Source organism: Schistocerca nitens, chromosome 3, assembly GCF_023898315.1.
Source record: "Schistocerca nitens isolate TAMUIC-IGC-003100 chromosome 3, iqSchNite1.1, whole genome shotgun sequence".
NCBI lineage: Eukaryota > Metazoa > Arthropoda > Insecta > Orthoptera > Acrididae > Schistocerca > Schistocerca nitens.
This window is the reverse complement of record NC_064616.1, coordinates 377263886-377288138: the sequence shown is the minus strand read 5'-3', so window position 1 is coordinate 377288138 and position 24253 is coordinate 377263886.

Sequence of the window (24253 nt, the reverse complement as noted above, 5' to 3'; positions counted from 1 at the left end):
CGTTGACTATTCCGATAATGGCTTCAATTATAAAAGATAAATAAATAATAAAAAATCACTCTCTTCTTTGGTTTAGGCTGCTGAGGAAGAATGGGCTGCCATTCCTCCACAGACATTCAGACACCTCATTGAAAATGTCAGCGGCAGAGTTAAGGCCGTCTTAAAAGGCGAATGGTGAACACAATACGAATTAATATCCACTAATAAGTGTCGGGATACTCTTGGTCAGATAGTGTACAGTGGTTGGAACACGTGATATTTATCACCATAAAAGAGAGCTTGAAGATGACAGAAGAGGTTACAGACTTGATACAGCGAAAGAAGCGAGTGTGGCGTGGACATCTTAAGAGAATGGAAGAAAAACTGTGGCCTGTAAAAGTACGGAATTACGTCCATTGTGAAAGACGAATCCGAATAATGACGAGAAAGACATGGGAACAAGGAGAGAAAGAATTCATGAACAGTGTCATCAGAGAGATAACGATATTCCTAATAAAGACTTTGGCACAGCCGAAGCAGGAAGCGAAGAAAACTGTAAAACAACTACAAAAGTAAACGAAAATTCTTAACTTCTTTATATATTACCACTTTATAAAAAATTGTTTCAATGTTTTCTGCTGCTTAAAAAATACAGTAATTGCTTGGGCATTATAAACCATATTAAATGGAATTGACATGATACTTTTCCCTTATATCACCAACAGATTATGTCCAAGTGATGTAAGAGATTTAAGTTTAATCATCTTCAACAGCTCACTGCTCGAAACGAAACAAAAAGGAGAAAACTTTGCCTCATATTTTCCCTGTATGTGTTACTTCTTCCTTGGACAACTGGGAAATCGCAGATGGTGTAACGGGCGTGCTAGTGAGAGGAAATGTGCGCAACTCTAGCGTCACAAAGGTATTGCGCGCATGAACTGAGTTGGGAACAAAGCACGACTGCAAACTTCAGCCGGCAGCTTAGTTTTGTTGACTGTGAATAGGAAGCAACGCGCAGCGCGCTCCCTGCGCAGGGGCAAACGAACTGCGCATGCGCAGTTTGACGCGGGAGCCGCAGACAGAAAAGCAATTTCACGCTGGCATGCCCGCTCCTAATACAGTTTCCCGCCCACGCCCCGGCCTCACCCCCTACTGCCAAGTCTGTGACTTTACTTCTTCTCCTAAAAGGGAGGCATCACCTCCTCGCGATACGATGCTCATTACAGAATTGGGGGCCAACACTTTCGCCACACAGAATCTTCTCACAAGGAATCATCGTTCTTTGTAATTTGGAAATAATGCTTTCCATTACAGAAGAGAAAGACGTTATAAGTGCTACTAACTAAATTCATTATTTTGTTGATGAGTACTTGTAAAATTAAACAGGACGTGTCAGAACCAAACCGGCAATCTTAGGGAGAATGTACGTCTCACACGGAGGGTCGATGTTAATTAAGAAACGCCTCTTTAACTCGTGATTTATGAGTTATGCGCTTGAGTGAGGTGCATGCGTCATGGTACGCAACGGAACATTCACAAAGAGACTTGTGTGACCCATGAAAAAGCGTCGACGAAGTGCTGAAAAAATTAAATTGGCAGACGCTTGAAGACAGACGCCTATTTACAAAGTTTCGAGAACCAGTATTAAGTGAAGAATCTAGGAATATACTACAACGCCCTGCGTGTCGTACCCATAGGGACCGCGAAGAGAAGGTAGGCTAAATACGACGTTCCCCGAGACATTTAAGCAGTCATTCTTCCAGCGCTAATACAAGATTCAATGAGAAGTAACCCCTGACATTGACTGCAGAGTATAGATGTAGATGTAATTAGTTGCTGCTCTACTTCGAAGCATTCAGTGTGTTTTAACAGTTGTTTATATGTGAGGTTCTGCATCTAGCATGGACGACGAACTGTTTCAGCTCTCTAAAATGATTGTTTGTTACGATGAATTTGAGGTACTGGTAGACATGAAAGAAGTATCAACGAGCATCGGTTTCCTAAGACTACACCCACAATCGATACCTTCAAGAAACAGGGAGTTTTCCTACTCAGCACCTCGCTCTGTAGCCCAGGCCGCCAACGCAGTGGCGCTCTGCTCGGAGATGGCCCGTTTGAACAATGGTAGTGGAAGAAATTTTCAGCGCCAACAGCAAGAGAAGAAGAAGTAGTGACGTGAAGTTCTGATCACCAAACTTTGCTCCAATGTACTGGATTAATAGGGAGCACATTTTGCTCATGTGGGAGCGATCTAGATGCTTGTGACACAATAAACTGGTAGCCAAGATCGCAGGAATTCTTTTTATTCCATGATTACCGATTTCGGCGAAACAAAAGCCGCCGTCATCGGATCTTAGGACATACACACGTTACAACATCAAGGCAGACAATGCTGATATTAATACTTGCCTATAACACGAAGGCCTTACAAAATTGTCGTGAACAGCACATAGGCGTCCAAGAGAGATGACATTATAAATGTTAATTGTCTCCATCACATACAAGCGCACGCTAGGTAGTCTAGCATGTGCTTGTATGTGATGGAGACAATTGACATTTATAATGTCATCTCTCTTGGACGCCTATGTGCCACTGAAGACAATTTTGTAAGGCCTGCGTGTTATAGGCAACTATTAATATCATCATTGTTAGCCTTGATGTTGTAACCAGTATGTGTCCTAAGATCCGATGATGGCGGCTTTATTTTTGCCGAAACCGGTAATCATGGAATAAAAAGAATTCCTGAGATCTTGGCTACAGTTTATTCTGGTACTGGATTAATTTCCAACACCCCCCTCCCCCCTCCCCCTCCCCGCAGTGACTCATGGAGTGAGGGCATCTGACACTTGATGGCGATTCGTCCGTCGGATGGGGATGTTAAACTTGGCTGCCGCCTTGGTGCTATTCGAGAGCCACAGGCTGCGTGTCGGCACTGGGCGTCACCCTGTCATTTCTCTCTCCGTAATACAACACAAAATGAGACCATTTTTTCACTGAGTACTCCGTACCTTGAACTCGTAGCCGCGCAGGGTAGTCGCGCGGTCTTGCCGCCTTTCTCGGTTCGCGCGGCTCCCCCCGTCGGAGGTTCCAGTCCTCCATCGGGCATGGTTGTGTGTGTTGTCCTTAGCGTAAGTTAGTTTAAGTTAGAGTAAGTGGTGTGTAAGAGTAGGGACCGATGACCTCAGCAGTTTCGTCCCATAGGAACTTACCACAAATTTCCAAAATTTGTACTCGTATGTATTTGGTAACGGGCATTTATTCTACACCACGAGCTGCCCTTCAAAAGTATTTATTTGCTAGTATGCGGCGTACATCTCATCATCAGTGGCATCTCATATAGAGCATAGATAAATATGTGCCCACTGATGTCGGTAACATAAGAACACTTAGTATATACTAAGTAGAAACGTAAGATCACATTCATCTACATCTACACAGATACTCAGCAGGTCACCGTACGGTGCATGGTGGAGGATACCCTGTGCCAATACTCCTGCTCCAATTTCAAATTGAGCGCGGGGGAAAACGACTGCCAATATGACTTCGTATGGGCAATAATTTCTCAAATCTTATCTTCGTGGCCCTTACGCGCAATGTGTGTTGGCGACAGCAGAATGTTTCGGCAGTCAGCTTCAAATGCTGGTTCTCTAAGTATTCTCAACAGAGTTTCTCGGAAAGAATGTCTTCTTCTCTCGAGGGATTCCCGTTTGCGTTCCCGAAGCATCTCCGTAACACGTTTTGTTCGAACCTACTGGTAACAAATGTAGCAGCCCGCTTCTGCATTGCTTCAATGTCCTCCTTCAATCCGACCTGATACGGATTATAAACACTCGAACAATACTCAAGAATTCGTCCCGCCAGCTTCTTATATGCGGTCTTCTCTACAGGTGAACCACTCTTTCCTAAAATTCTCCCAAAAACCCGAAGATGGCCATTTGCCTTCTCTACCACAGTTCTTTCATGCTCGTTTCATTTCACATCGCATTACAACTTTATTCCCAGAGATCTAAACAACTTGACTGTGTCAAGGAGGACACTAGTAATTCTGTATTCAAACATTACATGTTTGTTCTTCCTACCCATCCGCATTAACTTACATTTTTCCACATTTTGGGCTAGCTGCTATTCATTACATCAATTGGAAATTTTGTCTAAGTCGTCTAGTATCTTCATACAGTCACTCACCTTCGACACCTAACCGTAGACCACGGCATCGTCAGCAAACAACCGCAGATTGCTGCCCACCTTGTCCGCCATATCATTTATCTATACAGAGGACAACAGCGGTCCTGTCACACTTTCCTGGGGCACTCCTGACGATACGCTTGCCTCTTAATGAACACTCACCGTCGAGGATAACATACTGGGTTGAATTACATAGGAAGTCTTCGAACCACGCACATATCTGTGAACTTATTCCATAAACTCGTTCTTTCGTTAACAGCCTGCAACGGGGCACCGTGCCAAATGCTTTCCGGAAATCTAGAAATATGGAATCTGGCTGTTTGGCTTCATCCATGGTTCGCAGTATATCATGTGAGAAAAGGGCAAGCTGAGCTTCGCACGAGCAATGCTTTCTATAACCATTCTGATTCAGTCTCAAGAAAGTTTATTATATTAGAACTGAGAATATGTTCAATGATTCTGTAGGAAACGAAGTTAGGGATTGGTTCGTAATTTTTCGGGTCCGTACTTTTACTCTTCTTACATACAGACATCACCTACACCTTTTTCTATTCGCTTGAGATTTTGGGCTGGACGAGAGATTCACGATAAATGCAAGCTAGGTAAGGGGCCAATGCCGTAGAGCATTCTTTGTAAAACAGAATTGTGATTCCATCCGCACCTGATTACTTACCTGCTGTCAAATCATTCAGTTGTTCCTGTACGCCAGTGATACTTATTACTATGTCAGCCATACAGGAGTCTGTCTGGTGATTGAATGGCGTTATGTTTGTACGATTCTCCTGTGTGAACGATTTCTTGAACGTGAAATTTAAAACTTAGGTTTTCGTGTTGCCACACCAGACTGGTCAATAAAGGACTGATTTCATCATAATTCATGAAAGTGGCGAGACTGGACTGGGCAAAGGATGGGAATTTGTACTGCCGCTGATAACCGCGCAGTTGAGCGCCCCATAAACCAAACTTCATCTTTATCAAGGGACTGAATGGAACCGCATAGCTATGTTGCATAGGACCAAAGTTTTCTCGGATTCTCTGACAGATATTTTGCTATGGTATGGCAGTGGTATCAGCTGGAACCTCTACTGACCTTTGTGGGTCGTCATTGGCGCATTCTCTTTTGAAGCGAGAGTGCAACAGCCTGTGTTTCCTCAGAATCTTACGAATCTAGTTATTAAGCCATGCTACGTCTTTTCCACCCTGTATCCACTTACTTGGCACATAATTCTCCACATCACGATTTACAATCTGCTTAAACTTTACCCATAATTCCTCAATGGAACTGTGATGTCAGTTCACTGTCTAAGTGAGTTGCTAACAAGTGCTTGTCTGCTCTATTTATCAGAAACACTGTCCTAGACTTCTTCACTGATTTACTAACTTTCGAAATCATTGTTGATATAATTACATCATGATCGCTTATCACCGTTTCTGTACTGACATTGTAGATAAGGTCCGGCATATTTGTAGCTACAAGGTCTAAGATATTTCCATTGCGTTTGTGCTGCCGAGCTAACTGCTCAAAACAGTTTTCAGAAGAAGTGATCAAAAGTATTTCGCCTGGCGGTCTATCTGTACCCCCCGTAATGAATGGGCGTCCAAGTCAATACGCCGTAGGCTAAAGTCCATTCCAACTAGCATTGCATGATCTGGGGACTTACGCGTTACTGACTGTATACTTTCTTTGAACGACTCTACAACTGTCACAGCTGAATCGTGGCCTGTAAAAACATCCAACCATTTAACTGGTTTCACCTACACCTGCTATACGCGACCAGGTAACTTCACTGGCATACACCTCTTTGATCTCAGTAGAGGCAATACTTTTGTCAACTACAACGAACACTCCCCCTCCTATGACCAATAATATGTCTTTCCACCCTTCACCAAATATCTCAGAGCTTTCCAGTACGGGTTGCAGCCAATTATCGGTTCCAAGGATAATTTGAGCTCGAGAACTTTCCTGGAAGTCACTAAATTAAGGAACGTTATTACGAATACTTCGACAGTTTACTGATCAAATTTTGGCACTCGAAGAGTCTTTACTCTGAACGACTTCTAACTTCCTTTGGTGCGTATCGTCTGCTGAGTGTTCATCAGAGCACCTGAGACTACCGTCTAGCCCAAAAACCTCTCCTGTGCACTCCTCAAGTGTTCTGTTACCCAAGCGGCTGCTTTCTTTGTGTAGTGCACCCCTGACCTACCAAGTAGAGTGCTACAAATCTCTACAGAATAACGCAGGTCTAGAAGTCTGCAGCCAAGACGGTCACGGAGTCAACGAAGCCTTTGGTTGAGCCCTGCACTCGGCCACAAAGCAAAGGACCCCGATCAGCTCTGGGAACAATGCTGCAATTTGTGAGCCCTGGTTGCACCCCGCATACGAGGCCAGCAGCCTTCATCACCTCTGCCAGACCCCTGTAAAAGACATCTTTGGTGCCGATGTGAGCCACAACTTGCAGACGACTGCATCCTGTACGCTCGATATTAGCAGGTGAGGCCACCTCCAGATCTCGGATGAGGCCTCGCGGCAGACATACCGAGAGCACATTGTTTTTTTTTTCCTGTCCTGAACGCTATTTGCCTAAGGGTCGCTTAATGTTGGGGCTCATGATAACTGGTAAACCCCTCCCCCCGTGTGCCTGCTCGAACCCTGCTGAAGGGCCGGCCGCGGTGGTCTAGCGGTTCTGGCGCTGCAGTCCGGAGCCGCGGGACTGCTACGGTCGCGGGTTCGAATCCCGCCTCGGGCATGGGTGTGTGTGATGTCCTTAGGTTAGTTAGGTTTAAGTAGTTCTAAGTTCTAGGGGACTTATGACCTAAGATGTTGAGTCCCATAGTGCTCAGAGCCATTTGAACCATTTTGAACCTGCTGAAGGGCGCCACCTGCTCATTCATAGGGTGAATGGGTGAATGGACTAGGCTAGGCGGCCAGTCTCTATATTGGCCCAATGCGAACGCATTACCATCCGCCACTCACCTTGCTGTGAGGGCGGACCCACCGCGTCTGGTACGCTAGGAGGTGGCTCGGAAGCAGAGCCTGTGGGCAAAAGAAACATCACATTAGGTGACCCATGCAACTGTATAATAATTATGAGGATGTGCTGAAAAGTATTTCCTCCGCATTTTTAGGGAGAAAACTATTAAAGCTTTTTAAATAAATTCAACGCTATTAATATTCTATGGCTCTCTTCTTCATGTCTTCATATTTATTTCTCAACTTAGTCATCCTGGTGACAAACATACAAAGATGAGCCAAAACATTATGACAACCTGCTTAATAGCTTGTTTGTCCGTCTTTGGAATGAAACACATCACTAATTCTGCGTATCAGGGACCGATATTATGATAGTAGGTTTGTGGAGATATCTATCATTAGACGTCTACGCACAGGTCATGTAATTATCGTAAATAACGGGCCACTAATTTGCGTACGCGGTGATGGCTCCTAATAGTGACCCAGATGGGCTCCACAGGATTTTCATCAGGCGAATTTGGTCGCCGGGACATCAACATGAGTTCACTATAATCCTCGTCAAACAACTATAGTGCGGTTCTGCCTCCGAGACACAGACAATTATACTGCTGAAATATGACATCGCCGTCGAGGATGACATCAAACATGATGGATGCAGCTTGTTCGCAGCTGTCAGCCCGTCGTCGATTACAATCACAGGGCCCATGCAAGCGCAGATGACTCTCAGAGCATAATACTGCCCCTACCAACCTACGTCCGTGACGTACTGCACTTTTCGAGCCGCCTTTCTCCTCGGTGACGGGGGTTGTGGAGGCGACCAGCGACCTAGTGTAGCAATATTAATGTGATTCACCGGAAGAACGGACACATTTCTACTGATCGATGGTCGATCCCAATGGTCCCGTGCCCATTGAAATTATAAATGACGATGTCGTTCGGTCAGCATGTGAACATGAGTGGTGGTCTGCCGCAGAGTTCCATATTCAACAATGTACGAAGAACGGTGTGGTCTGTAGCGCTTGTGAGTGCACCATCGTTGTGCTCTTTAGGCATTGGAGTCACACATCACCATCTATCCTACTTTACAAAGCAAATAATTCTCTGAACTCCACGTTGTGTGAAGAGTCGCGGATGTCCAACCATTTAGCGCCCAGGGGTAGTTCCACTTTCCTTCTACCACTTTCGGTAGGTGCTTACGACAAGAGCACGTGAATATTGGATCAGCTTCGCTGCTTTTGGGATAGCTTGAGATACCTTGAGATATCCTCTCCAGAGCGATCCCCCGTCCGTGTCTGCTCCGCTTGCATACTTTTGATATCCCGTAACGTACCCACAACGCCATAAGGCCGAATCAAAGCACGCATCCAGGTCAGACGGGTTGCAACGTCATACTGATAAATGGACTCATTCTGACAGATCCTACAATGTATAAGTTTGATTCGATATTGCAATCACTGAAGTAATATAACATTGCTTCTCAACCCATACAGTTACACTTTGTTTCCTGCTTCCCTTCTGGGTGCTTCACTTTTTATCAGGCACCGAATCTGGTGATTTCTTCTTTTATTCTATCTAGCATGTTTTTGGTGCTTAGCGTTTCGTAATCGAAGTTTTTCGGGTAGTCATAGCATATATCCCCAGCATTTAGAAACATCTCTGGTCAACAGACAGATTTGTTTCCATTTGACTCATCACTCAGTGGCATGGAAATAGAATGGGGTGAAATAGGAACTGCTCTACAAATTAGGCTTGTAAGTCTTAAAGCCTTAAGCCAGTGTTACAAACGTAACCACACTATCAGATTAATCAGTGTTCTCTAGTTATGGTTCTGTTGAGAAAAGTGTCAAATAGAAACGGTTTTTGCTTTCCTGCTATGATTTCTTACGACACGTGTTGGAGCCTATTACAGTTTTCAGAGAAATACACTTGCGACCAGATGAATTACATAGATATATCTAGTAGCGAGTGTCAGGAGATACTCTCATGTTCATGAGGCGTCGTAGCATGGAATTAATTAGACAAAGAAATCACCATCTAACCTAAAAGATGTAGTCAACATAAGTGAGGTCACGTTATCTTGTACGATGAGAGGGGGAGGACTGGATGGAGACTCACTATCACCTTTATGGCGGTGGAGAGTTCATCAAAACATTCAAGAGCGATGTAGTGCTGTCCTCTTATGCATAAGGTACAGGTCGCTTGTGATCTGATATAGCTGAACTAATGCATACATGCGATCGGACAGTGCGTTACTGTGTTGTTCGCCGGTGAGAGATAATGACAGACGTATCTGATCACCATTTCGTCACACATAAACATCCATCACTCTTTCTCTCTCTAGTACTGCTTAGCAGCTGCCTGTTATCCAATTTCTCATGAGTGTAAGCAAATTATCTGCTTCAGATGTCACCACCTACCACATTACCAAACAGAGAAGTGTAATTTCGAAATAAATTTGATAGTCTTTCGAAATGAACAGGACTTTTTCCTCACTGCTTTTAAGGCAGTGTGTGGCTAATTGTATTGATTAATTGTGGGGAAAACGGGATCTGTTCAGCACCTACGTACATGGGTAGTGAAATATCAAGGTAGGTGGAAATTTAAAAGATAAGCCACTTCAAGGTAGGACGCTGCCATTGAACACTGTCCCCTGACGTCTGGAGATTTTAGTGCTGCGGAATTCAGTTCACCGTTGGGACAAATAGTAATCTTGATGTTGTTCCCCAGTGTATTTTTCGCACTGATCATAAAAACTTGTACCTGTCACCTTAGTTACATTTTGAAGAAACTACTGTTCGCGGTGTATAACAACAGGTTTAAAAATTGATTAATGCTTCTCAAGGTACCAGAAAGTTGAACAGCCCAGTGGGCTGTCAATGATCTTGCCTTTAAAGACAACGTATCTTGCCAGATACTTCAGTACACTCAGTGCCACATCTTCACAGAGACATGCTGAACAATAGAATGCAATATTTAGAGCCAGGTTATCTTCATTTCCTTCTTTACCATTATAGTAACTTCAATTACTGGTGAAAATGGCGCCTAGTTTCACACGTCACTGACTGGAAACACAGTTTTCGTAAGCTGTCTTGGTTTCTGCCAAAGCAAACCATTATTTGAGGAAAGAGAATTATCCTTTTCTTCTGCCGTCCAACGATTGAAACATGTACGAGTCAGTTTAATCAGAGCTGGAGTATAACTGTTTAAAACCTCCAAAGAGCTATGTGTTCATAAAATGAACATTTAGATTGGAAGAAGTTACATTTGCTGATGTGATACTTCATTTGATAGTGTTACGCAATCTTATTTGCGGCATGGAAGCAGCCAATGTATTACGACTTTGATGTGACAACGATTAGTGAGCTCTTGTAAAAAATGATAAAAGAAACGGATGGAGCTTAACTACGCATTTTAACTGTTGCTTGTGACAACAATTTGAAAGTCTGGAAGCAACTTGGGCTGTCCACAAATAAAACCCATTTCTCAAACCATGCGAATCATGAGAGTATAATGTGGTATTCTGTAATGAATCCGTTCTTGAAATTGCCAGGAAACCATTTACGACACGATGGACTCATTTGACAAGTTTTCATGTCAATGACAAAGAAGTTAATATAAGTATTGTTGAATCATCAGAATGGTGTTTCGTATTTCACGGTACGCGATCAATTAGAGATACCCCGTAGATGGAATTATTTCCCAGAAAAGCGGTTATGGCCTCAACTTTAAAAACCAGGATGGTATTTAAAAACGTAGTATACGGTATGAAATACGGTTCTTAGTTGGATAGAATGTAATATATCATCTTTACGTTATCTAACCTTCTTGTCCTCTGAACTCGTTTGTACGATGGACACAGCTTTTTGTACGAATGGCCGTTTAGGGTGGTAATCGAATATATTTCATACCTGGCAGTCTGATGTATTCTCGCGGAGGCCCAGTTTTTAAATAGGATTCACTGGCAGTCGTGGACTAAGCACTTCTGAGCCTGGGACAGCGAATCTAAGTGAGGACCCCGGTCTGTTTGAATACTGATGTTTTTGTATTTACATTTTGTAAAAACTAAATAGCATAGATGTAATGGTTGACAAAAAGGTAAGTATTTTATTTATAACGCGTTTAGGCCTACTGTACACTGTCCGAATTATAATGTACAGTCTTAGACATAAAAACTGACCGCCGGCCGGCCGCCACAGAGACTAAGTCCGAGTCGTTCACTTAAGGTGGCCAATAAAACTGACCACCCCCGACAACTCTAAGTCCGGCCATCTGCACAATCTGGCAACATTGTAAGATGCGGAAGTGTTAAGAGGAAGTGTTATCTACTTCCGAGCTGATATAGATGGAGTGAGCCCGTGGTCTTGCGGTAATCGTCGCGCATTCTAAACTTGGAATCGCATATTCGCGTCCAACTGTATTTTTTTTTTTTAACCACATTTCGATCTTAAGTTATGAGTCTGATTGAACATCGAAGACGATTCGCTTACCATTCTACCCACCCGCAATAACAAGTATTCCAGAAACAATTCCGCAGTACAGCTCGCGGCTGCGTGGCGATCATAACGGCTTGCGTTTCCTCGCGCTGCAGCGGCTACCGGCCACCGGCCAGACGCCACCCGCCGCCTGAAATCCGGCGCCGCCCATGTGAAGGCGGCGCCACGCTGTCAGTGTATGTATCAATGCCATTTTCAGATTTGAAGTTCTGGTTATCATCTTGCAGTTAAGCATTGGAATTTGCGTACTTGAAAATCATTGTAAAATTGAGTCGCAAGTGGAAAAAGGTGTAACATCTGCAACACAACGTTTACTTTTGGTATAACAGAGAGGTGAATGTAGATGAGGCAGCTAGAAAGATTTGAACTGTGTGTGAAGCGAGTGCTTTTGGGAAAAATACGCCAGAAAAAGATATTCTTGTTTCAAAGGATATGGTTCAAATGGCTCTGAGAACTATGGGACTAAACATCTGTGGTCATCAGTCCCCTAGAACTTAGAACTACTTAAACCTAACTAACCTAAGGACATTACACACATCCATGCCCGAGGCAGGATTCGAACCTGCGACCGTAGCAGTCGCGCGGTTCCGGACTGAGCGCCTAGAACCGCTAGACCACGGCGGCCGGCATTCTTGTTTCAACAAAGATCGCTCAGACATGAATGATTTTCCACATTAAGGAAGTCTCGACTACTGATATATGTGACAGATTACCATTTTACCATCATGCGCACTTGCATCCAACAGGCAATGTTCAGAAGTCTAGTGTAGGAGTACTGCATGCTCTAATTCGAAACAACAAAAATCAACGGAGTGACTATTATTAAACGTCATCACGTTGCTCATTGAGCATTCCTATGCAGTACTTTTACTGGTGACGTGTTATGATGCATTTATCGTTAACTTCCTAAGAAGAAATGAAAGGCTGAGCCCCACCAAAAGACGTAGACTAGAGGAAAGAGTAGTGTGAACATAATATTTTACATCTGATAGCTCCAAATCCCCCCCATGAACCATGGACCTTGCCGTTGGTGGGGAGGTTTGCGTGCCTCAGCGATACAGATGGCCGTACCGTAGGTGCAACCATAACGGAGGGGTATCTGTTGAGAGGCCAGACAAACATGTGGTTCCTGAAGAGGGGCAGCAGCCTTTTCAGTAGTTGCAGGGGCAACAGTCTGGATGATTGACTGATCTGGCCTTGTAACAATAACCAAAACGGCCTTGCTGTGCTGGTACTGCGAACGGCTGAAAGCAAGGGGAAACTACAGCCGTAAATTTTCCCGAGGACATGCAGCTTTACTGTATGATTAAATGATGATGGCGTCCTCTTGGGTAAAATATTCCGGAGGTAAAATAGTCCTCCATTCGGATCTCCGGGCGGGGACTACTCAAGAGGACGTCGTTATCAGGAGAAAGAAAACTGGCGTTCTACGGATCGGAGCGTGGAATGTCGGATCCCTTAATCGGGCTGGTAGGTTAGAAAATTTAAAAAGGGAAATGGATAGGTTAAAGTTAGATATAGTGGGAATTAGTGAAGTTCGGTGGCAGGGGGAACAAGACTTTTGGTCAGGTGATTACAGGGTTATAAATACAAAATCAAATAGGGGTAATGCAGGAGTAGGTTTAATAATGAATAAAAAAATAGGAGTGCGGGTTAGCTACTACAAACAGCATAGTGAATGCATTATTGTGGCCAAGATAGACACAAAGCCCATGCCTACTACAGTAGTATAAGTTTATATGCCAACTAGCTCTGCAGATGATGAAGAAGTGCATGAAATGTATGACGAGATAAAAGAAATTATTCAGGTAGTGAAGGGAGACGAAAATTTAATAGTCATGGGTGACTGGAATTCGTCAGTAGGAAAATGGAGAGAAGGAAACATAGTAGGTGAATATGGATTGGGGGGAAGAAATGAAAGAGGAAGCCGCCTTGTAGAATTTTGCACAGAGCATAACTTAATCATAGCTAACACTTGGTTCAAGAATCATAATAGAAGGCTGTATACCAGGAAGAATCTTGGAGATACTAAAAGGTATCAGATAGATTATATAATGGTAAGACAGAGATTTAGGAACCAGGTTTTAAATTGTAAGACATTTCCAGGGGAAGATGTGGATTCTGACCACAATCTATGGGTTATGAACTGCAGATTGAAACTGAAGAAACTGCAAAAAGGTGGGAATTTAAGGAGATGGGACCTGGATAAACTGAAAAAAACCAGAGGTTGTAGAGAGTTTCAGGGAGAGCATAAGGGAACAATTGACAGGAATGGGGGAAAGAAATACAGTTGAAGAAGAATGGGTAGCTCTGAGGGATGAAGTAGTGAAGGCAGTAGAGGATCAAGTAGGTAAAAAGACGAGGGCTAATAGAAATCCTTGGGTAACAGAAGAAATATTTAATTTAATTGATGAAAGGAGAAAATATAAAAATGCAGTAAATGAAGCAGGCAAAAAGGAATACAAACGTATCAAAAATGATATCGACAGGAAGTGCAAAATGGCTAAGCAGGGATGGCTGGAGGATAAATGTAAGGATGTAGAGGCTTATCTCACTAGGGGTAAGATAGATACTGCCTACAGGAAAATTAAAGAGACCTTTGGAGAGAAGAGAACCACTTGTACGAATATTAAGAGCTCAGATGGCAACCCAGTTCTATGCAAAGAAGGGAAGGCAGAAAGGTGGAAGGAGTATATAGAGGGTCTATACAAGGGTGATGTACTTGAGGAAAATATTATGGAAATGGAAGAGGATGTAGATGAAGATGAAACGAGGGATAAGATACTGCGTGAAGAGTTTGACAGAGCACTGAAAGACCTGAGTCGAAACAAGGCCCCGGGAGTGGACAACATTCCATTAGAACTACTGATGGCCTTGGGAGAACCAGTCATGACAAAACTCTATCATCTGGTGAGCAAGATGTATGAGACAGGCGAAATATCCACAGACTTCAAGAAGAATGTAATAATTCCAATCCCAAAGAAAGCAGGTGTTGACAGATGTGAAAATTACCGAACTATCAGTTTAATAAGTCACAGCTGCAAAATACTAACGCGAATTCTTTACAGACGAATGGAAAAACTGGTAGAAGCGGACCTCGGGGAAAATCAGTTCGGATTCCGTAGAAATGTTGGAACACGTGAGGCAATACTAACCTTACGACTTATCTTAGAAGAAAGATTAAGGACAGGCAAACCTACGTTTCTAGCATTTGTAGACTTAGAGAAAGCTTTTGACAATGTTAACTGGAATACTCTCTTTCAAATTCTGAAGGTGGCAGGGGTAAAATACAGGGAGCGAAAGGCTATTTACAATTTGTACAGAAACCAGATGGCAGTTATAAGAGTCGAGGGGTATGAAAGGGAAGCAGTGGTTGGGAAAGGAGTGAGACAGGGTTGTAGCCTCTCCCCGATGTTATTCAATCTGTATATTGAGCAAGCAGTAAAGGAAACAAAAGAAAAATTCGGAGTAGGTATTAAAATTCATGGAGAAGAAATAAAAACTTTGAGGTTCGCCGATGACATTGTAATTTTGTCAGAGACTGCAAAGGACTTGGAAGAGCAGTTGAACGGAATGGACATTGTCTTGAAAGGAGGATATACGATGAACATCAACCAAAGCAAAACGAGGATAATGGAATGTAGTCAAATTAAATCGGATGATGCTGAGGGGATTAGATTAGGAAATGAGACACTTAACCCTTTGTTGCCTGACGGTACTTAAAAGTACCAGTAAGTTTTGACTCTCATTATTTTCTCGTAGTGCAGTTTCGTGATCTGAGAGCCTGTCGGTACGTAACAGTAACTCTGCTCTACTGTTTCATAGATGTTATTGTGCAATACATAGACCTCTCTGCCTGTCAGAGCTTGAAATTGTTTTTCGCGCGCTGATGTGAAAACAGAAGATTGTATGTGCTTGTTTCCATGGTGTTGCCTGAATTTGTGCGCAATTTATTGAAACTTCCGTTGAGATTTCCATTGTACGTACTTACCTTCTTTGTTTTTTTTATAATAGTTTGAAGCATTACGTTACAGGTGAATGAGATAAAGTGGAAAATACACTCCTGGAAATGGAAAAAAGAACACATTGACACCGGTGTGTCAGACCCATCATACTTGCTCCGGACACTGCGAGAGGGCTGTACAAGCAATGATCACACGCACGGCACAGCGGACACACCAGGAACCGCGGTGTTGGCCGTCGAATGGCGCTAGCTGCGCAGCATTTGTGCACCGCCGCCGTCAGTGTCAGCCAGTTTGCCGTGGCATACGGAGCTCCATGGCAGTCTTTAACACTGGTAGCATGCCGCGACAGCGTGGACGTGAACCGTATGTGCAGTTGACGGACTTTGAGCGAGGGCGTATAGTGGGCATGCGGGAGGCCGGGTGGACGTACCGTCGAATTGCTCAACACGTGGGGCGTGAGGTCTCCACAGTACATCGATGTTGTCGCCAGTGGTCGTCGGAAGGTGCACGTGCCCGTCGACCTGGGACCGGACCGCAGCGACGCACGGATGCACGCCAAGACCGTAGGATCCTACGCAGTGCCGTAGGGGACCGCACCGCCACTTCCCAGCAAATTAGGGACACTGTTGCTCCTGGGGTATCGGCGAGGACCATTCGCAACCGTCTCCATGAAGCTGGGCTACGGTCCCGCACACCGTTAGGCCGTCTTCCGCTCACGCCCCAACATCCTGCAGCCCGCCTCCAGTGGTGTCGCGACAGGCGTGAATGGAGGGACGAGTGGAGACGTGTCGTCTTCAGCGATGAGAGTCGCTTCTGCCTTGGTGCCAATGATGGTCGTATGCGTGTTTGGCGCCGTGCAGGTGAGCGCCACAATCAGGACTGCATACGACCGAGGCACACAGGGCCAACACCCGGCATCATGGTGTGGGGAGCGATCTCCTACACTGGCCGTACACCACTGGTGATCGTCGAGGGGACACTGAATAGTGCACGGTACATCCAAACCGTCATCGAACCCATCGTTCTACCATTCCTAGACCGGCAAGGGAACTTGCTGTTCCAACAGGACAATGCACGTCCGCATGTATCCCGTGCCACCCAACGTACTCTAGAAGGTGTAAGTCAACTACCCTGGCCAGCAAGATCTCCGGATCTGTCCCCTATTGAGCATGTTTGGGACTGGATGAAGCGTCGTCTCACGCGGTCTGCACGTCCAGCACGAACGCTGGTCCAACTGAGGCGCCAGGTGGAAATGGCACGGCAAGCCGTTCCACAGGACTACATCCAGCATCTCTACGATCGTCTCCATGGGAGAATAGCAGCCTGCATTGCTGCGAAAGGTGGATATACACTGTACTAGTGCCGACATTGTGCATGCTCTGTTGCCTGTGTCTATGTGCCTGTGGTTCTGTCAGTGTGATCATGTGATGTATCTGACCCCAGGAATGTGTCAATAAAGTTTCCCCTTCCTGGGACAATGAATTCACGGTGTTCTTATTTCATTTTCCAGGAGTGTATAAAGCGGACTTATTAGTACCGTCAGGTTGTGCGAACACTTTATTATAGCAACAATGCGTTACCTCTCACTCGTTGTTCTGTCCACTTTTTCTCACATAGAAATCCGTAAATACATTTGCCTGTGGAACAATTAGAACAAACAGGAAAGGTTTGCCAGGGAATTTACCTAAAGAAAAATGTCTAAATCAAATCACAGAGAGTCATCTTTAGACCTAACATTATTTCAATGGAAGGAAAATAAAGTAGTGTATTTTGCGTCAAACTTCCATGGCACTGAACAGAGGGTAGTGACAAGAAAACAGAAAGATGGAACTAGTATGACTATACCATGTCCAATTATTGTATGTGATTACAATAAAAACATGGGTGGTGTGGATCATGCAGACAGATTACGTTCAACTTATGGTCTTGGCAAGCGATCAAAGAAATGGTGGCACCGTATCTTCTGGGGAACAATAGAAATTGCTTTTGTGAATGCTTACGTCATTTTCAGTGATCTACATGGGGCACTGCCACTGCTGGAATTCAGGCGTGCTGTAGCACTAGGGCTAATGAATGAACAGCAAGTGCCAAATCTCAAAAAGAGAAACTCTGGTAAAGATGAAATAACTCTCCCAAAGAGAAGGAAGGATAGCTTTTCTGTTGCGAAGGATGTACGTCTTGGCAACCGAGGGAACCATTTTGTAGTGTTCAGTTGTAAATGAGGACGATGCGAAATGTGTGCGAAAAATAAAATTCAGTCGAGACCACATTTTCAGTGTAGTACATGTAAAGTGTATTTGTGCTGCAATGAGAAAAATAACGGTTTCCTACAATTTCATGAGGTATCACTAAATATGTGATATGTATAAAATCTCAAAAATGTATATCTAAGTTACTATGTATTGTGAAGTTGCTCTAGAATAAATTTATGCGAAATTTAAAAAAAAATCAGAAATATCATATTTCTGTTAATTAATTTTCTAATGTAAAAATATTTAATATTTATGTGGCATAAAGTACAAGTTCTAAAAATTGGAGCATTTTTCTGCGCATGTTGTGATTCTGTCCATGGAGTCTGACGGTACTTCTGAGTACCAGGAGAGAAAAAAGTTGTGAAAAATAAAATAAAATTTTACAAAAAATCCTACCATCATTTGAGGCCACAATAGCATAAATTCCGCAAAGAAAATGTTAAAAAGTAAATTTTATCTTATGTCAGGAAACAAAGGGTTAAAGTAGTAAAGGAGTTTTGCTATTTAGGGAGTAAAATAACTGATGATGGTCGAAGTAGAGAGGATATAAAATGTAGACTGGCAATGGCAAGGAAATCGTTTCTGAAGAAGAGAAATTTGTTAACATCGAGTATAGATTTAAGTGTCAGGAAGTCGTTCCTGAAAGTATTTGTATGGAGTGGAGCCATGTATGGAAGTGAAACATGGACGATAAAGAGTTTGGACAAGAAGAGAATAGAAGCTTTCGAAATATGGTGCTACAGAAGAATGCTGAAGATAAGGTGGGTAGATCACGTAACTAATGAGGAGGTATTGAATAGGATTGGGGAGAAGAGAAGTTTGTGGCATAACTTGACTAGAAGAAGGGATCGTTTGGTATGACACGTTTTGAGGCATCAAGGGATCACAAATTTAGCATTGGAGGGCAGCGTGGAGGGTAAAAATCGTAGAGGGAGACCAAGAGATGAATACACTAAGCAGATTCAGAAGGATGTAGGTTGCAGTAGGTACTGGGAAATGAAGAAGCTTGCACAGGATAGAGTAGCATGGAGAGCTGCATCAAACCAGTCTCAGGACTGAAGAGCACAACAACAACAGTTCCAAATGTCTGTTTTGGACTACGAATTCTGCCCCAAGGGGTGTGTGCAACACAGCTGCAATTTGCTGTCAACAACTGAGACACCTTTCGGTCGCAGTGTAAGAAAATCGAGCAACAAAACTTCATCACCTATGCTACTGCATGACAACTCACTCTGTTGATATGAGAAGCAAAACTATCAAGGAGAGTGATAGGAAAGTCGTCTCTCAGGAATTTGTATCGATAGGGAAGTCCTCTCTCAAGCACTTGTCCCTCTCGTCGTATATTCGTAAAATTTTACCTTTCCCGCTCTTGATCGATCAACCGTCAAGACAATTCATTTCTAGACGAAAATACTCTTAAAACTACTCTAGTTTAATGACATCGTTAGAACCAGTGGGTTTCTACGGGCGTAGAATTTGTAAACAACATTAGGATTGTCAGATTGTTTTAGATACCGTGAAAGAAAATTCAGCTGCTGATTATTTTCTCTTTGATGATTACTGTTGCGATCAGTGAACTAATGGAAAATGCAATTAAAATATTCACTGTACTAATACAAATAAATTCAGCTTACTACAGAAACATTACGACGGCGGTCTATCTTAATAAAGCATTAAGTGTCTGTAAGACGATTGAGCCTATTTTAACACGAATTAGTAGGTTCAAAATGGTTCAAATGGCTCTGAGCACTATGGGGCTTAACTGCTGAGGTTATCAGTCCCCTAGAACTTAGAACTACTTAAACCTATCTAACCTAAGGACATCACACACATCGATGCCCGAGGCAGGATTCGAACCTGCGACCGTAGCGGTCGCGCGGTTCCAGACTGAAGTGCCTAGAACCGCTCGGCCACTCCGGCCGGCAATTACTAGGATATTACCGACTTTTGACTACGAAAAGATCTGTATTTACTTCATTTCCTGTATCATTCGCAAGTATTATGAAAATGTGGCATTTCAAAGATAAAATTACGTATTCACAAGAACAAAAAATTTCTCAGCAGAAAACAAAAGTGGCATTATGAAATTGGCAGTACCGTAAGGTTTTCGCTCTGACACTAAGGGTTACTGTAAGTAGCAAGACGAATTTTGCTCGAACGTTATCTTACGATTCCCTTATTGAGTTTGTATCTGCCTGCTAGTAGATGTACTACAAAAGAATTAAAAATCTGGCTTTCAGCGAGTCTCGAAAGGCGAATGAAAGCAGCTTACACCTGGTAGCCAAGCATGTTACCTAGTAACTGGTTTTTTCCTAAAGTGGGAAGACATCCTTTGGTGGTTGAATTGTTGGCAAGTGTCCGTCAGACGTGTGCCGTTGGTCTAAGCGTTTCGGTATGTTGAATTTGTACCAATGATTTTTCTACACGTTTTTTCTGTTCCAAATAGAGTTGAAGTCTCCCATTAGTATTTTCATGTCATCTTGGTGAATTTTTCTCATAGTATTTTCGAGTGTGTTCCACAATATTTCTACATTTTTGGTGTTTTTCTTATTTTTGATGTTGGTGGGGGCATGTGCATTGATGAGTGTATACTTTTTACTGGGGCTCTGAATGAGCATAGTCATAAGTCGATTGTTGATGGGTGTGATTTCTTTGGCAGAGATGATGATAGATCTGTGTTCGAGAAAAGTAATGCCAAAGATTGGTACGCCTTTCGCTACCTTTTGTTGTATTTTGCTCTTGAGGATGCAATGGTTTCCATAATGCAAGGTTTCACTGTCAGTGAGTCGTGGTTCGTGAAGAGCAAGGATGAGAATTTTTTGTTGGTCGATTTCTTATGTGCTTGGATCAATGTATCGATGTTTAGTTTTCAAATGCATGTTTTCTGCTTGCAGGGAAATTTACCAAAGATCTTCGATATTCTCCGCCGTGCTAACTTGGACTCCCCAGAATCCGAAAATCCAACTGCCGCCTGTCGACAGCCGGGTTGTGTACCACCTGGAGTAAAGTTGACATTGCTTGCACAGTTCATGTTTGCTTGTGTTTCGTTGGTTTGGCTTGGATGATACCAGGACCGGACAGGACCAGAGGGTGTTGAAGCCTTTGGAAGCAAATATTTTCAGCCGAGCTCATTGAGCTAACAAACGGTGACCAGAGTAGCGGTGATATTCACTGAGACGTGCGTGGATTTTGGGTTCAACGGATTGAGTAGCTGTTCAGGATTGTGTTAGTATTTGGTTCACCCCAAGTATTTGATTTCCTCGGTACCATCCATATGGGGGAGGGTTTCCTCTAACGGCCCCACGGGATTTTTATTATTATTATTGTCATTATGTCATCAGCAAATCCGATATGGTGCATCTTCCCACCACTGAAATAGAAGTGCATTGCTCGATTCAGTATTTCCATCACATAAATATGAGTTATAATTACATTACATTGTTGCTAGTAGACATATTTCTTACTTTTTCTTAGGCAGTTGCTACCTGTTACTCCATCATAGGAATTAATGTGCGCAACATTGTTGCAATACAGACGATCAAATTATCCGATTTGTGTAACGTCATTTCGATATCAGATCGTTCTAATCGGATTCAGCCAGTCAGGCTTAATGTGGATATCCGAATACGACTCTCATCATTTGATAGACTGGGTAAACCACATTCATAATCGGACGGTTGAACCTAGATCACTTATTTATGATAGGGCCTGAATTCTTAAACACTGTGGTAAATAACAGTACAATGTGCTTATTACTAATATGTTATTTAAATATAAATATATGAACGAGCGAGATAACAGTTTATTTACAGGAGCAGAAAAAAATGGTTCAAATGGCTCTGAGCCCTATGGGACTCAACTGCTGTGGTCATCAGTCCCCTAGAACTTAGAACTACTTAAACCTAACTAACCGAAGGACATCACACACATCCATGCCCGAGGCAGGATTCGAACCTGCGACCCTAGCAGTCGCACGGTTCCGGACTGCGCGCCTAGAACCGCGAGACCACCGCGGCCGGCTACAGGAGCAGAGAGCTTCATCCATCATAGCAGAGCAGTGCGAGATTGGTTTCAGGGCAGAGACAGTGCGCTCTTGTTGTCGAGGATCGCGACAAGTGCAGCGATAAGCAGTGCCCAAGGCCGCCGCGATTTGTTTATGTTGGCTGAGCGTGGACACTGCAGCAGACGCTTCGCCATAAACAGAAAGAAATCACCTTGGCTCGGACTGCAGTGAGCGCATATCACTGCCTGTGTGTTCTTATAGTAACCAACGTGAGACTCTGCTCACAGGTGCCATGGAGTAATTGCAACGGGTATCATGTCATTAGTCATCAGAATATTAACCAGTGATGAAATGACCACTCTATTTGAATCCCAAGAAAATAGGGACCTTCTGACAGAGGAATGTGAGGTGATACCAAAATTTATCCAACATACAAAAATTAACTGCAGGGCTTTCATGTATGCAGTAGTAGCACACAAGGAAATATTATGTCTTGGAAGCGTATATTTCATTTCCTCTTCTCATATTAACGCCCTTGTTTTAGTATGAAGTGAGAAAATAAACACGAAAAACTAAAGTTCCTGAGAAGCATATCAGTCATCTCCTCTTCTCGTATCATAACTTTTGTTTTAGTATGAAGTAAAAAAATAAATAGTTTAAGGTTGTGAAGCATAATATGACACCAGATTCTTATCGTAGGCGCTGTCGGAAACGCAAAAAGCAGGGAGCTGTCCATTCTTTTGTCCAACAGTCTGTCTCCTTTCATGCATTACTCCCGCTAGGAGATTCTTATTTAAGGACTTGTGGGCATCAAGTCCTTCAGCAGAACAAGCCTTATGTTATTGTGCTAATTACAGCATGGAAAAAATGCAATAAAGACGATTTCCCCTAAAGCAGTGGGGATATTAGCAAATGTCTGTATTTAGCAATGACTGCCAGATGCCACAACACATCACAGAATCCATGCGGCAGGCAACACAACTGTGCGTGCACTTCAGACTTCATTCAGTAAGACGTCAGGAGATAGATGGAAACGTCATATTATTGTCGCTCTCCGAGTCGTATTCAATCCAGAATGAGGTGTTATTAAGGTAGTTGAGCGTTCTAGCAATTACACTTTTATAATTCTCATATGAGTATTCCGATAGCCAAAAGAACCCGTTAGTGTGAAACTATTGGGATCTGCATTAATGTCAAACTGCAAGAACTTGAGACAATACGTGGACTCTTCGCTGGGTGACCTATTACTGTTGTTTAGGATTCTCTACGCCCTAGGCGTAATGCAAATGGAACTTCAGAGGCGCTTTCCGTTATTCTTGACAAACATTAGCAACTTGTAATCACTGCGAGTTACAACTGTGTGATGATATGGCTCAGGTTGTCAGTAGTTGTCGTGGTGTTAAGCTCTAAAGACTGCTTACAGTAACGTTAATGGTGGCACACACAATTTAGCGCTGACTACCTGTTTAAGTGAAGATAGTGTTGTGGCGTCGTCGCTTCTCTTTGTTTGGCTTCAGCTTGAGTAATCCGATTTAACGAACATAGTACTCCATTCGCGGTTTGCTAATGATACAGTATGACTACAGAGATCATCGTGCTGGTTTTACATTAATTCTGCAATGAATTGCTTAACAAATATTACCCTCAGCTATGCAGCTGGAATCTCATTACACAGGTACTCTATGTTGCACTTGGTTAAGGGATCAGTTCGCTACAATCCTGCTTCTACTGTTCGTAAATACTTATATACTTCATAAATGGTTCAAATGGCTCTGAGCACTATGGGACTTAACTTCTGAGGTCATCAGTCCACTAGAACTTAGAACTACTTAAACCTAACTAACGTAATGACATCAGACACATCCATGCCCGAGACGGGATTCGAACCTGCGACCGTAGCGGTCGCGCGGTTCCAGACTGTAGCGCCTAGAACCGCTCGGCCACCCCGGCCGGCATACTTGTATACTGACCACTCGTTATTTGACTAAATATGAACTACAATCTGATTCGCATATATATGACATGGGTTAGCGCCGGCACAAAGCAATCACTAACGATTGGATGCCGTTGAAGTCCCGTTACACTGATGACAAATCACCTCTATTGCCTCAAAAAACAATTTGCATCTTAAATATCGAAGGACCGACGTCCACACTGTCACAGCGCGTTGAAATGCAGCTAAGACGGCAGATGAATATTTGTGACCGACTGGGCTTCGAACCTTGACCTCCTGCTTAGTAAACAAACATGCTGATCACTGCACTATTATTTTAAAAAAAAGTTTGAGAAGACTTTCAGTACCAGGTAGGCCGAGGCAAAGAGGGCAGGTGTCGATGATCCGAGGCCTGGCCTCAATGCCTCCCCTATACCTGTCACTGAGCAGCTGCATTATTCCCATGTATTCC